Genomic DNA, 13,485 nt, shown 5'->3' with positions numbered 1-13,485 from the left:
TCACTTCATAGGCCGCACATGAAGTCGGTCAGCTGCTCTATACGAGGGTGTAGTAGTCTGTACATTTTTCGCACAGTGCATATTACAGCCTAAAGTACTTCCTCGAGGGCTCTGTTCGTGACCGTCTTTGCATGATTAATCAGAAGTATTCTTAGGAACTTGTTGCAAATTAATCCAGCCAAGCGCTTTCAGTGACTGTTGTCAATGCCCTCTGTGCAACTTAGGATTGGCGCGTCTTAAGACGGTGCAATGAGTAGTTGCAGAACTTCGTGCACATTTGTACGCGCGCGGAAGGTGCTTAACAGCCTTACAAAAAAAAAAAAAAAAACAGCAATGTTGTCCAGAAGTGCGAGGACCCTAGGATTTGTATAATGAAGTCCGATTTCATCCTAACCTTGCAAGAAGACGAAAAGAGGATCCCCTCTGTAACTCGTAGTCACCAGCATAACACAGGCGTCGCGCCCAAACTCTCGAATGAGTTTCACCAGATAGCCACCGACGTACACCAGACCAGAGTATGTCACGGATGGAGATGAAGCGCAAGGCTCTTTCAGTTTTTTCAGGTCAGTGGTAACCGAGTTGGGCACAGCCGCTGCCAACTACTCAGAATCAGAGTCTGAGGTTGCTTAGAAGGGGCCTTTTTTTTTGACAATGTGATCAAGGGCTGCTGTGACAGCCCTTGCATCAAGCATGTCATTCCCTCCACACATGAACCGTAGTCGTCCAAAATACAAAGAAAGCTTGAACACCAGCGCAAAGCAGCTCGAAGCGACTCTCCGAGTGGGGTGAAGTGGGGTGAGGTGGTTGCACCCCTGGCGGCAAGCAAGTGAACTACATACGGAGAAAAAACGCCATTGACTCCCGGGCGATTGTAGAGGCCGTAAGAAGAGAAAGAGAGCGCGCGCTTCCAGTCCGGCCGTGCCTCAAGACAGCAGAAACACTTGTGCCGTCGTCTTTGTTTGCTTTGACTACAGTGGTGCTTTCTTAACATTTGTGTCCTCGAACATCGCCCGGTTTTTGTTTTTTTGTTGTTGTTTTTTTGTTTTTTTTTTGGGGGGGGGGGGGGCGCATTCCATGCGTGTGCTCAAGTTCAAGATATGGCTGGTGCGAACTGTATTTAAAAGCGTGTATGAAGGATGCGACATCTGACGCGTTTTCATCCCCGGAGGAAGTGATCAGTGGTATCATTCCTGAACGATCGCAACGTCTATTGGATCACAAAATTATATTTCTACGTTACTGTATCTCTGCTAAGAAGACATTTTCTTTTGATATCGCAAAAAAAGGCGTGGGGCGAGATTTGTACTATCAGTAAAGTCGTGTTTTAAAGTCGTGATCGTCCAAGACGGCGTACTGCATCTTTTTTCTTGTTTTCCTCCACCCTGCCCTGCGAGCCTGTCCTGAAAAAAATGAAAGTTAATAAAGCTTGAGCCGATAGAAAACTGTGAATTTTCTGCTAAGCCACTGAGTGAAAGCGCGTCCCCTTCATTGTAGCGACACCGCGGAAACGGCTGACGGCGGCAGAAAGCGGCAGTCGCGCTGACGACCTGCTGCGCTTTTTGCAGGGGTCAGAAGTGGGGTCCATATCACATGAGCGAATGAAATTTTAACGAACAGCGACGTTTGGGGCCATCAGACGTTTTAGCGAATAACGAAGGCGCGTGTTAAGCCCCCCCCCCCCCCCCCCCCCCCCCCCTTTCCGTGCTGCCCCCTCCGTGCGGAGGCTTATTACAAAAATGTGAACCCACTTGGACCACCCGTAAACACCTTCGCGGTTACCGACTATTCACTAAAATATCGTGCGGTGAAACGTAGGCGTTCGCTAGAAAGTTATTCGATGAAGTGAGTGCGCCCCCTCGTTGCCAGTGCCCGAATTACAGATTGTGCAGTCAGGAGGTTTAAAAAGAAACGGCTGCAGTTTCCACGCTTGCCACTCGAGGAACCTCGAGGAACCACGTCGAAGCACTTGGCGCAGGCTCATCGGTTTGGGGAACCCCACGTCTAAGGTCATTCGTGTACGCTCCGAATATTCCGTACATTGGAGTCGCCACTTCTTGTCCGATTCCGACGAGGAACCGGAGTCTTCGTCGGAAGAGTTGCCGTACTTTCCAACAGGCGTACCTGCGTATGATACCAGTCCCTTTCTGTCGCTGTAGCGCAACATATCTAATGGAATTTTGCTCAGCCGCGATGTAGCCATGGATTTCGGGGTGATGAGAGGCGTCGATTCAGAAAATATGTCGGTGGAATCGGCGCCATGAGCGCAGTAAACACCTGTGGTAAAACCTAGTAAAACCTACCGCCACATTACCAGCTCGCCGCTAGCACTCCCATTCTTCTACTGCCGAAAAAACTTCTGGTTCCTGTGACAGAGCTCGTCACGACCGTCAAAATTACGCCACAACTTATTTTGCGGTGAGTTAGAGAGGAAGAAAAACCCGATATTTCAATAATTTTTCATGCAGAAGTTAATAAACCGAAACGGAAGCGGTTGCCTGTTCGTCGTTCAGTGAACATTGAAGGTTCAGTGTGAAAATTATTTGGCAAAAGTAAAAAGGCCATTTTATGGCCTCTTTAATGGTGTAAAAACGGTTAGGGCGCAGGCGAGCTGGTGTAAGTTTACCATTTTTGACCACCTGAGACTGGGTGGAAGAAACACGACGACGTCTCAAACACAGCTAACCACTTTATTCAGTTCTCCCTCCTTTTATACATCCTGACCCAACACCGCCACCAAAAAAACATTTCAAACAATGACACCAATGGGACACGCCTTGACTTCGCAGCCACAAAGTTCTTAAAAAAAAATTACGAACCACTTTGAGTTAACAAACGGTAAACACACAACAAAACATCGGCCGAAGGGAACATTCTCGACCTTGCAGCCACTCTTAACTTTACAACAAACGAACAATCTAACCACACGGAACCGACTGCAGTACGAACCCATCAACCTGTTACACCTTTTTTCTTTTTTTTTTTTCTCCTTAAGTATGCAAACACCCGTGACAAGAAGATGACAAAGAAGAAACCTCTCGCGAAAAACACAAGACCTGTTCAAATCATATTCGCAGAAAAGCTTTCGCCCTATCACTAAAAAGCATAGACGCCTGGCTTATGCAGTTGCCGATCAAAAGGGTTGTAAAAGAGACAGTGAAAATTAGGTCGATCGGCAACTGCATAAGCCAGGCGTCTATGCTGATTCCGAGTCAGAACATCCAACGCGTCAAAACATCCATCGAGTCAAAACATCCATTCGTGGATGTTTTGTCTCGATGGATGTTCTGACTCGATGGATATTTCGACTCGGATGGATGTTCTGACTCGATGGATGTTTTGACTCGATGGATATTTAGACTACTCGGATGTAAGTTCTGACTCGATGTATGTTTTGACTCAATGAATGTTTTAATTCGGATGGCTGTCATGAATATTTTGACGAGTTGAATGTTCTATCGGTTTTTTGCCTGAAAGGAGAGAGTTGTTGTGTAAACGACTTTTGACGATATGGTAAGCAAGGACCGTTTGCATACGCTCCTAGACACAATTTAATCGTTTACGAGGGACAAAATTGAGCTTGTTATTTGATGGAAGTGGATAGGATATGTTCGTACTTCATTACTATTATTCGAGCCGTGAACTGCTTTACGATTTTATTATTTCATTGAGACCTTGTCAGTTATTTAGGCTATTCAGTAAACGTGCGTTTATATATATATATATATATATATATATATTCTGTGATTCCGATTTTTTTCAATTTTCCTCTACCAGTGTTAGTTACTTTTTTGTTTATTTTCTGTTTTGTAAGATCATTGCTGTTGTTTTCCTTGATCCCTGCTTGAACCACTCCTGGTCTGTAGTTTTTTATTAATAAATAAATAAACATAATATTAAAGTTAATATTGAGAGGGGCATGTAAACGGAGCGAGTATTTTTTTTCTTTTGTTTTATCACTGTAATATTGGGTGTACGCCCGTCAGTGTCCCTGTGTCTTTCTCGTAGCTTAACGGAATGTAAAATAAAACGGTATTTTGGTGGTCCACTCCGTATTAAAATCAGGTAGGACACGACGGCGCAGTGGCAATGGCTCTCGAAAGTGGCGAGCGGTAACGTTACGTGATAACGCGACGTGGTTTAATATTACAATTTACTTGCATTGCCGGTAAAATCCGGTGCTTTGACGTCTCGGGTGGCGTTTTATTTGCTGTCGTTTGACCTGCGCAGCTCGAGAGCACACTACTCTGCGATTCGTGGCAGCTACGTGACCTACAGACAATGGACAAGGCCGTTTGAATCCATATAAAATGCTAGGTATTTAGATCGCCTTTGGAAAAAAAAAAACAGTGTGACAGCCATTTATTTTTATTTTAGCTTAGTGTATGTCAATGCGCTCTTATGAGGTTCGGAACGAAAAGCTATTTCTTCCAGGCAATGTGGAGTAACAAATCTTAGCAATTCATTCAAAAGCAACGTGATAAAAATCATCCAAATGAAAAGAACGATATTATTATTCACACGAAAAGTTAGAGCACTTTCAAGCTTGTGAGGGTGAGACATTTTTCAAGACAGAATGGCTCTTTTTTAAAAGTACTTTGCTTCGCTGCATTAAATCAAAGGAGAACAGTTTTTAACATCGGGGTGGGAGCAGCCGAGCGCGCGATGGGCTGGCTCCGAGTCTGCGCGATTGTTCGAGGGACCAAAATACTGTTGTCGGTGAACAATGCAAGCCTTTTAGAGAAGTTGATTTCACCTCGCCAGTCAATAGCTTCCAATTTTGTGTTAAGCCTCTAAACTGTTTCAAGACACTCTTGTCCCAGACGTTCGCCGTGATCAAGAACGTTATTCCGAGAGAATCGTAGCTTTATATCGTGGTTTTTTAAAGTTAGTTTCACTCTCGGACAAAGCACTCTACATGGATTTGCATAATTGTACATAAATAGTAGTTTTTAAATTATGGAAGCTCTATTGGAACACATTTTACAGTTTTGTTTTTTCATGTATTATAATTTTTAGGTATTTGTACCCTGTCGGTAGTGTCGATACGCTCATTTTTGTCCCGATTACGCATAATGTCATTTGGTTGAATAAGACACCGAGACATCGTGAGGGATTCAAACAGTTTTATTCAAGGAAACTGGCCCACGCGTGCGGTTCAGTTCATTCTACGAAAGAACTCCAAGGACCGTAATTCTGTCCAGATAGTTAAGGACATCCTGAAATGTCGGGACTGCAGATGAGTGACAAAAATAAAACACGAACACGAAGGACTCTACATCCAGGACACTGACCAAGGTGGTTGATCAAGTGTATCCCCGGGACAGGCACTTGGCGAAATTCGCAGTCTCGAGCCGGCAAAAAAAATCATACAGTTTTTTTTTTTCTTTCAATTCAAATAATAATGTTTTGAATCAGATGGATGTTTTGCCTCTGATGGATGTTCTGACTCGATGGATGTGTTGATTCAGATGGATGTTTCGACTCTGATGGATGTTCTGACTCGATGGATATTTTGACTCAATGGATGTTTAGACACGGATGGATGTTTTGACTCGATGGATGTTTTGACTCGATGGATGTTTCGACTCGGATGGATGTCTTGACTCGTTGGATGTTCTGACTCTGGTGTCACGTTACCTCTTGGATGTTTTGACTCGATGGATGTTCTGACCCAATGGATGTTCTGGCCATAAGCGGTCTATGCTTTTTAGTGATAGGGCGAAAGCTTTTCTGCGAATATGATTTAAACAGGTCTTGTGTTTTTCGCGAGAGGTTTCTTCTTTGTCTTCTTCTTGTCACGGGTGTTCGCGTACTTAAAAAAAAAAAAAAAGGTGTAACAGGTTGCTGGGTTCGTACTGCAGTCGGTTCCGTGTGGTTAGATAGTTCGTTTGTTGTAATGGTAAGAGTGGCTGCAAGGTCGAGAATGTCCCCTTCGGCCGATGTTTTGTTGCGTGTTTACCGTTTGTTAACTCAAAGGGGTTCGTATCTTTTTTTTTTTTAAGAACTTTGTGGCTGCGAAGTCAAGGCGTGTGCCATTGGTGCCATTGTTTGAAATGTTTTTTTTCGGTGGCGGTGTTGGGTCAGGATGTATAAAAGGAGGGAGAACTGAATAAAGTGGTTAGCTGTGTTTGAGACGTCGTCGTGTTTCTTCCACCCAGTCTCAGGTGGTCAAAAATGGTTTAATGGTGTGTCAATTTGTATGCATTCGCGACAAACCAGGGCACATGTGGAGAGCAGAGAAATGTCGGTATAATAAGCCGTATTATTGCTGTGGCTTTAATCGTCATTAGGCTGGGTTAAAACGTTGAATGGCATTGGGTTAGAGTGAATTTAATGGCGACTGCTTTGAAACGGGGGAGGGAAGGGGGGGGGGGGGGTGGGGGTGCGCTCGCCGGAAATTCCAGTGAGAGCCTGCCAAAAGCTAGCTCGGCTTGGCTCGCCAAGTACCCAGCCAAGACTAGCCGAGTTCCTCATCTGTTGGATCAGTTGGGTCAATTGGGTAGCCGTGGGGGTTAATTTAACTACGGCTGATCGAATGCCTTTTCGTCAAAGCACGTTTTAGAGAACGGGGACGTTTTATCGAATCACGGTTTAGAGAAAGCAGAGACTCAGTTTAGAGAAATGCCGTTTATCGAAAAGGGGACGCTATTTAAAAAAGTCTTTCTATTTCGCGCGTGTGTCACTGGTGCGCGTGTTAACCTAAGAGCCCCGCCGCACTCCCGTCGCTTCCCGGCGGCAGTCTGCGGCGGCTCATTACAAAAATGTTAACTCACCTGACTTATGCGTACACGCTGCTTCGCGGCGGCCGAATTCGCTGAAAGGAAGCTCATCGCCATTTTTTCTAAACTGCGTTCCTCTATAAAAGAATTCGATAAACTGGGGTCGGTAAAACGGCGATCGCTAAAACGAGCTGCTCCAAACCGCATGCGTGGGTGGTTACCAAGAGCCCGCCTTGTGCCCTAAGTGCCTGGAGTCTTCCAGAGCATCTTCCAGAGCCGTCAGGAACACTCGCTCCCCTCTCCATTCTGCGTTATGTGATCTCTACGTGTTTCATTGTGTCCCTCGCTGTCGCCCTCAATCCCCGCCCCCTGAAACCCCAACGCCTCCGGCAGCTGGTATGCACGGGGGCATGGGCTGTGGGAGTCCCACTCCAGTACCAGGTGCTCAGTCGTCTCGTCTACTGCTCCGCAGACGACGCAGGGGATTGGCGATCTGGTGTCAAAGCGTGACCTCCACACCCTCGTCTTCGAGGTTCCCGTGCGTGCCTCGAAAAGAAGGCCGCTACGTTGACAGTCGTAATACAGCGATTCCCTCTCAATGGTCAACTTCGACGACATCATTGGCAGGTGTCGGTGTTTAATTCAGACAATAGACCCTTCTAAGAGATCCTATATAGGCTTCCTACAGGAGCCAGAGTTGCGCGCTTGTTTTCCACGAGCCGCCGCGCCGCAATTCACCGAGATCCGACCACGCGAGGAGCAGACTCCAAATGCCGTGCAGGAAAGTAGACGTTGCGCTAGCCACCGGCGTACGTTCCCCTGCTTTTTAGCGCGCCGCGCGCCTCGAACGCGCGGCACCGCTATTCGAATTCAGTAACGTGAGAGCAGGCTCCAAATGCCGTGCAGGAAAGCCGGCGCAACAGGGATGAACGCGCAACTTAGGCTCCCGTGGGGAGCCTATACAGGAACTCTACCTCTTCTCAGAAGTGCGCGCCGTCTAGCAGCTTCTGCGAAAATTATCCACGTCCCACATCGCTTGATGACATTTACTCTGAGAATGTATTGGACATGAGAGCCGCGTCAGCGTTCGGCGTGAACTCGGCTCAGCTCGTATTGCAAACGAGCGCTGTGACAGCGTTCGGAGAGGACTTCGATTCAGTCACGCGTTTTGTGAACAAGCAAGGGCGACCACCAATGTCGCGTTTTGGGCTTTTGAAAAGGGTCTTTCATTCCTTTTGTTGCGCGCGTACATTATAAACGCAGTTACGTAAAATTACTTTATTTTTTAACACGATACAACTGCCAAACTTGCCCTCCCCCCCCCCCCCCCCCCCCGGACCCTCCTATAGCGTAAATCATACTACAGAATAAATAGGGAGTTTTAGTAGACCGTGTTTCCCCCTCTGCTAGCCCCCCGCTGCGAAGAGACCGCCACTGCGCCTGCGCGCCGATGGCCTTGGCTGTAGAGTTCCGGGCAGCAGAGGCGCTTAACGGGGGGTGAAACAAGGTCTACTAAAACTCGCTAATAACACAAATATTTACTTTTACGTAACCAGAAGGACGGACTTCGCATTATGTACAGGATGTTTTTCGTTTTTTTTTTTTTTGTTTTTTTTCGCGAATTATCTTTTAAAGTACTTACAAAAAAATGTGGGTCAGAAAAAAAAAAAACAAACATGTTTTGGGAATTATCTTTTAGCCTCGGAGGACGCCAGGGATTGCAAAAACGGACCAATTAGCAAAGTGATTTACTTACACAATTTAGTTTTTTTTAGTGCAAATAAACAATCAGTACTAATAGACCAATCTCGCTAAGCATTCGGCGCATGCGTGACGCCGCCATAACTTTAGTTCACAGAAGGCGAACGGCAGTGCACGAGAGAGCTCGTGCCGTCTTGTGCTCTACATGCGCAGATCTCCAGCGAGGTTCCCAAACGTGCAGAAAGACTAAAGTTCCCTCGATGGATTTCAGCAGCGGTGGCGTAGTCAAACTGGCTGATGAGATCGGTCTATTAGAAACTTCCTGAGCGCTATTGAAAACCCGCAGATGTCAATTTTGAGAGAATTAAAGCACGTGTGAAGCGCGGGGGTGCGCTAAGGCCACCACTCGTGCAGTATGTGGGAGGCTGGTGACGCGAACACGCGGATGATATAAAAATCATTCGCGTTTTGGCATCGCAAGCTTCGAGCACGCCATGAACAAAGAAAGTATGCTAAAGCTGGGACAAGGTATGCACATACGCATTGAAAACGACTGTTTTCAAACTGGTTATAAATAATTTACAGTACTATTCCTCCCTCCCTGTGTTCCACATGGTACCCGCTGTTATTTTGGGAATTTACCGGTACTCTAAGGCGGATCGGAGACCACTATCTGCCGTTCTCTTAACAATACTTAAAGGAGGTGACTCACGCAAGAATAGCGTGTATTTATGTCGGTGGTTTCTTACCTGCGGGCTGCATTGGTCGTACTGCTACGGTTCGAAAGGGTCAGTTGATGACTGGATTACGTCAGAGAGCCTGAAAAGAAAAATAACGTGACTTTATTAACTGGAGCTCGGTTCATTATACTCGGCGGGCTTGTACAAGATACTCACTAAAAGTATTTAAGTTACTGAGTACCACGAAAAATAGTAACTGAGTAGAGTACTAAATACTGAAATTTGTAGAGTCCTTGAGTAAAATACAAAATACTCCGAAAAAGTAACTCGTTACTTTCAAGATACTCTCAAATTACAATTTTCTCTGCAATTCATTGCCAAGCACAACCGAAATCAGAAAATATTCTTCCTCCCAGCTACTATGGAATCTCTTAGAAATCTCTTAGCTAGACTTTGGCTGCCACTCAGGCTTCTATGAAGTCCCCAATAGCTAGGAATGAAACAAAAATAAAAACGTAATTCAATCAACCTTTATTCACTTGCGAAAATGAAAATCAGAACACCATTACCGAAGAGCTTTGTTCCCTCGCAGGAACAGATGCTTTACGAAATTCGTGTCCGATAGTCTGCTCCTGTTTTTTTTAAACACATGTCCGTCGATGCTGAATAGCCGTTGGGCGGTCATTCGTGCTACCGAAGACGATGCTGCGTACGCCACGAGCGATGAGCCGCCCGATTGGAGCCGTGTAGTCGAGTCTTACGAGTCTGGTGTGCGAAGAGAGCCTCGTGAAACGAACGAGCGGTGTGTGCGACTGCGTGCGGATGCAAAGGCATTTCTGAAGCTGGAAGGCTTTCTTTTATCTGCTTTAACATCATGACATAGAAAAATAAACTCCAGTTTACTGTCGACTCTTACCAGACACTTGTAGAACCCACCCTCTCCGACACAAGTGCACTCTCTCTGGCTTGTAGCCTTGTACACATCTGGTGCTTTCACCCGCATGCCCAACTGCTTCGGAATCTCTGTTGCTCTTGGCCTTAGCCACAAAGAAACTGTAAGAAAACGTGCTTTGACGTTTTTTCTAAGTTAGAAGACACAACACGCGTCCGCTCGGCTTGAGGCTGCGACACCTGCTTCTCTGTGTCACCTCTTTCAGCAGAAGCACGGAAGTGCACTGCATTACCTGGCAAGAAATGTATCTGCAATGGCGGAGCCCTTAGCCAAAATAACCGGTGTTCAATATTTTTCAAGCTTCCCGCCTCTAAAGAAAATAAAAAATAGAAAGTAACTTTAAAATGAGTACAAGTTACTTGAAAAACGTATTTAAGTTAGAGTACTAAATTCTGACGTTCGAAAGTATTTGCAAGATACCAAGTTACTCACAAAAGTATCTAAGATACAGTAACTTGAGTAGAGTATTTAAGTTACGTACAAGTCTGATACTCGTAGACACATATTTTAGCTCTCTTCAGGAATAAAAAAAAAGCGCAGCAAAAAATTAAATTGATTGTTTTCAACCCGCTTAGCTGAACCTTGAATTCTAATCATCATCCAACCGAACTTACGGCTACAGATAAATGCTTCCAAATACAATTATTTATCATTCTAGTTCAATTTCTGCGGTTTACATGCAGGTATTGTTTATGATCAAGGGAAATTACTTTGATTTTTGGGATTCTTATAAATTGCCAGCATTTCCGTTTGGAACTTTAATTGAGAGACTGCCCAAATTTCCTTTTTTTATGAAGTAATAATTTAGATGCTGATCTTTTGGTTAAAAACAACAGTGTTTTTGGCCCTCGTAAATAAAGTACGCATAGAAGAACGCTGAGAGTCCGTCAGAATGTTACAGTAGCAGTTGGAATAAAACGCGAAAGTCTAAGAACATAGCGTTACCTCAAATCACACGCTAAAATTGAGACCAAATTTTCCTAGGAGCCGACGTACGCCCAAGCCTAATACCGTCAAAACAAGAAATGATACAGCGAGCACCTTTAGCATGTATTTGAGTGAAAAGTACTTGTCAGCAAGAAAGAAAAGAACATTCGTTTTTTTGTTGTTTTTTTCAGCCAATTGTTTTCGACTTATATAAATGGCACGTGCATCCTAAACCTCAGTTGTCGTTTTGACGTTATTTTAGCTGAAGTGGACGTCGGCTTATAGAGGTGTTTAATGTCTGTTTTAGCTTTATTTTTTCTTTAGGTAACGTCATATTTTCAAACTTTCGCGTTCTATTCCAACCGCCAGCGTCATAATTTCAGGGATTTCTTGCCTCTTGCTATGCGTAGTTCATTAACGCTGGGCGAAAATCACGTTCCTTTTTCTTCCCCCAAAACATCTGGTACTTAGTCTGGTTACGCTATCGGCCTATATTTCTTTTCAACAAAGCTTTTGATATATTTTGTGTATTATGGTATACCTACCAGAACGAAGAATAAACAGTTATATCAGAATGAATGCATTTAATGTACAGATGAACATTCACGTCAGAAGCTACAAGGGTCGCCTAATGTTCACCGCGACCTTTGTCCCTATGAAATCGCTGAACAAATTTTAGCATAATGAAACTTAGGGAGGACGCTAACGTAGTTTTTCTTTAATATCCCGCGCCCGCATTAAAGTACCTGACGCATGCGCATCAATTCCGACTATTATGATGGCGAAGAATGTGTCTTAAGCTGTGAAGCGGTGGTGCATAATAAAATGTTTCTGAAGAATAAAATTAAATCAGCTGAAATTGTGACACGATGGCAAGCACGACGTGGGGAAATAAACGATATTAAAGAGAAGAGTGTACGAATGGAATCGACAGTTTGGTGAAGGTCGACAGCCGGTTAAAACGAACCGCACGGACACATTCTTTTCAGTGCAATCACGCACCCCAGTTATCGATATGCAAATAAATATCAGGAAACTTGCAAAACAATATGATCGCTGTACCTCGACGGACATGGGAAATACTTTGAAAAATAAAAGACGTTTACAATTTTTTGTAATGCGAAATTAGAGCGCAGCTCTTGACGAAAAGGATGGGAGGGTACCGAGGGGAGGGTCTGCCCCTCCTCCCTCTCCCCTTTTCTCGCCTCTCATTTAGTGAAAAATGTTCGCTAAATTTCCCGCTATATTTATTGGGGAATATATCGAAAAATTTCCCGGTACATTCAGAGGGAAATTAAGCGGGAAACTTCATCCACTATACTTGATGGGTTAAGTTTCCCTGCTAAAATTAGCGGGATAACTTCCCCGCTAAATATAGAAGAAAAATTTCCCCGCTAAATTTAGCGGGTGAAGTTTCCCCGTTAAACTTAGCCGGATAATTTCCCCACTGAAATTAGCCGGAGAATTTCCCCGCTAATTTTAGCGGGTTAAATTTCCCCGCCAAACTTAGCGGGTTAAGAGTCGCCGCTAAATTTAGCGGGAGAATGTCCCCGCTAATCTTAACGGGAGAATTTCTCCGCTAAATTTTGCGGGAGAATCTCCCCACTAAATTTAAAGGGTTATGTTCCCCCGCCTAATTTAGCGAGGAGATTAATGTCATGTGACCTCAGCACATATTTTTCCCGGCTAAATTTAGCGGGAAAACTGTGACGTCCTATAATGCAACGCGCGCGGTTACGCCGACGCCGGCGCCGACGCTGAGGGGCGCCTAAGAACTGTGCTGTAAAACGAACTCAGTATTGCTCTCGTCAAATTTCCCATTTCCTCTAAAAATCTGGGCGTCTGGTCTTTTGCAAAAAAATCACTTGGAAGAGCCAATCGCTGCGGTCTGCGGAGGGAACTCGGCGAATGAGGGGGCTGGTAATATGTTTAAGACCTCTAAAAAAAAAATACCTGCGCAGACTGTTTTTTGAGGTCCGAACGAATTATGAACCCCAAAATTCGCCGAGCTCAAATCTTTAGCATACACGGAGTCACGAAACGGAGCCGCGGATGCACTGCGCGGGCCCTCCTCCTTTCCACTCTTTGCTCCGGCGTCTGTTCTCGGCGCGCTGAGGCGCTAAGGTGAAAGAGACAACGCGGAGCGCGAAAGCGCGGGAGAGCAGTGCACGGTCCGTGGTCGGTGTACCCCTCCACCAAAGAGAGGCTCACAAAATGACCTTTTTTTATGACGTGACTGTGACGTTGGCTTTCATATAGACGATAATTTTTAGCCGGAACATGCGAGTAGACAACGTTACACCAAACTCATGGTGCGTGCTGCGGTGTAGATATGGCGTGCAATGTTCTTCTTTTTCTTTTTTTCACGGGAAGACGTTTTGTTATGTACGTATTCTATGCAGGCAAAGGAAATATTCTTGAGAGTGCATTGTTTCTCTAAAAAAGAAAAGCTCCTCATCAAACATCGCTGAACACAATGGCGTGAACAAGAGATAACAGCACAAAC

This window comes from Ixodes scapularis, unplaced genomic scaffold (assembly GCF_016920785.2).
Source record: "Ixodes scapularis isolate PalLabHiFi unplaced genomic scaffold, ASM1692078v2 PGA_scaffold0__279_contigs__length_252992795, whole genome shotgun sequence".
In the NCBI taxonomy this organism is placed as follows: Eukaryota; Metazoa; Arthropoda; class Arachnida; order Ixodida; family Ixodidae; genus Ixodes; species Ixodes scapularis.
Note: the sequence above shows the minus strand (reverse complement) of the source record.